Source organism: Mizuhopecten yessoensis, unplaced genomic scaffold (assembly GCF_002113885.1).
Source record: "Mizuhopecten yessoensis strain PY_sf001 unplaced genomic scaffold, ASM211388v2 scaffold11101, whole genome shotgun sequence".
Lineage (NCBI taxonomy): Eukaryota > Metazoa > Mollusca > Bivalvia > Pectinida > Pectinidae > Mizuhopecten > Mizuhopecten yessoensis.
In genome coordinates, this window is record NW_018408880.1 from 320,054 (window position 1) to 323,135 (window position 3,082).

Genomic DNA, 3,082 nt, shown 5'->3' on the forward strand with positions numbered 1-3,082 from the left:
TTTTTTCCGAGTCTGCTATACAGTTACAACACGGATTAGACATACTGAAAGTGTATTGTAACACATGGAAATTAAAACTGAATGTAAATAAAACTAAGGTTATGATATTTAGAAAAGGCGGACGGGTCGCAAGCGACGTTAGATTTTATTATGACGGCGGAGAAATAGAGATAGTGAATAGGTTTTCGTTTTTGGGCATTGTTTTTACATCGGGGGGTTCATTTTATGAGGCTCAGAAAACTCTGGCTGGCCAAGCTACTAAATCTATATTCAAAATGGAAAAATATTTACAACGTTTTGTTAATTTATCGCCCAAACATATATGTGATTTATTTGATAAATTGGTAATGCCCGTGCTTTGCTACGGTAGTGAGGTATGGGGCTTCCATTCGGCTGGGGATATTGAACGTGTACACCTTAAGTTTTGTAAAAGATTATTATATGTAAAGACTACAACACAAAATAACTTTGTTTATGGTGAGCTAGGTCGTTTTCCATTAAGAATAACAAGATATTGCAGAATAATAAAATATTGGCTAAGGATAGTATGCGATTCAACAAGCGATCTTGTTAGATCAGTATATAACATCTTGTATCAGGACGCTGAACAGTTTTCTAAACAAAATTGGGCTAGTGCGGTAAAAGAACTTCTTTTTACGAATGGTTTTGGATATGTTTGGTACATGCAGTCTGTAGGTAGTATAGAAGCCTTTATGCATTTATTTAAAATTAGAATTAAAGACATTTTTGTTCAAAATTGGCAGAGGGAATTATCTGGCTCTACTAGAGCAAGATTTTATGTTAATCTTTCTAATAACTTCGAATATAAACTATATCTCGACCTTGTCAACATAAAAAAGTTTCGTATAGCGTTAACAAAATTTAGAGTCTCTTCTCATCGTTTGAGTGTTGAGGTAGGCCGTTGGCACAGACCGAACCCTATTCCATATGCGAATCGTACATGTAGTTGTTGTGGGGTTCTAGAGGACGAGTATCATTTCCTTATGGAGTGTATCTTATATTCTAACATAAGACACATGTATATCAAGAGAAGGTATTTTCATCACCCAAATAGACCAAAGTTCCCGGAATTAATATCGACTACGAGCAAGAGTACATTAAAAAATATTGCCGCTTTCATTTTTAAAGCGAATGAGATACGGAACATTAACTTATTTAATCAGGAGTAACGTCCGCCCTGATGTCGTGAAACCTGCATTTAAGTATCGAAAGTCACTGTTTTACTTTATAATATATTTATGTAATTTATTGCATTGTACCACTACATATATCCTTGTATATGCAATGTATTTATGGCACAAAGACATTTGTGTCTATTGCTGAATAAAGATTATCATTTCTTTATGGGAAATAGCGATAACAAACATACACTGTCAAAACACCCCCAGTCATCCATGTTGTTTATCCGATCAGTCTCAAAAGTGAGCCAGTAAAAAAAAAAAGACCAAGGGGTATCAAATTGGAGAAAGATCCCTCCATCGCAGATCACCTCATGCGAAATAGCAATAACAAATATACTGTCAAACTCCAAGATGGCCGCTTGTCAGCTATTTTGATTAACCGACCAGTCTCAGAAGTAAACAGACACAAGTACAGACCAAGGGGAATGTACAAACTTGAAGGAGAACCATCTAGTACTTTCTGAGAAATAGCTTTAACAAACCTTCAAATCCAATATGGATGCCTACAGCTGTCGGCCATTTTGTTTATCTGATCAGTCTGAAAATTTGATCTGCATAATAATTAATAAGCCACCACAGGGATCTTTCATGTGAAATATGAGAAAGATCAATCTAGTAATTTTCTGATAAAAAGATTAAAGATGTCTGCTTGTCTGCCGTTTTGTTTATCTGATCAGTCTCAATATTTGATATGCATAACTAGCCACCACAGGGAACCTTCATAGGAAATTTGAGAAAGATCCCTCCAGTACTTTCTGAGAAATAGCACAAACAAAATTGAACTCTCAAATTCAAGATGGCTGGCTGTAGGCCATCTTGGTTTTTTTTATCAGTATCAAAAACAGATATGCATAACTAGGAATCATGGGGAACCTTCATGTGAAATTTGAGAAAGATCCCTCCAGAACTTTTTGAGGAATAGCGCTAACAAATTTTAACTCTCAATTTCAAGATGGCTGGCTGTCGGCCATCTTGGTTTTCCGATCAGTCCCAAAAACTGATATGCATAGCAAGGGATCATAATGAACCTTCAGGTGAAATCTGAGAAAGATCCCTCCACCACTTTTTGAGAAATAGTGCTAACGAGAATTGTTTAAGGACGGACGGAATGACGGAATGACAGACGGAATGAGGGACGGAATAAAGGACCACGGACGCAGGGTGATTTAAAAACAAAGAAACAACAGAAAACAAAAGAGGATGTATTTTGTGAACTTTTATTTCAAAAGGCAGGGAAAGACATCAAAAGACGTTAACAGTCAAACTCATCTTGTCCATTTGTAAATAGGAATTTTCGACATTAACAAAATAAATACCAAGCAAATGTTACAAATATTTCCTTATTTTATGCATATCTTATGGCCGTAATAGAATCCATAACATTTTAACAAGAAAACAAATTCCACCCAACACTCTCTGCAGCTCCTTTAATTGCTACTTGAAACCATAGATATTATTCACATAAAATGAAGTGTACCTATCTTGACATTTCCAGAGCCCTAAATGGCATGCATCACTCAACTGGATAACCTATAAACCATTGCAAAATATTCTTATTAAAGGTAATCTTGCAAAATTTCCCCCATTGCAGGCTCCCCCACCTCTTAAGGAGATCATATTCCCTTTATCACATATTATTACTTGGTCCCAGCTTTCTTAACAGCAAATCTGGTTGAATTATGATCAGCTGGTCAGGAGGAGTAAGCATTTAAAAAACTAAACATGAATGACTCCTTTAGACCTTGTCCCCAAGACTCAAGTAGAGCTACACTTACATGTATCTTTAAGATAACAATCAATTTGAATATCCCATGACCTGAAATGCTACATTGTAAATTTAGAATGGAATATATATGCGTATCCCAAAGCATGGCCCCCCC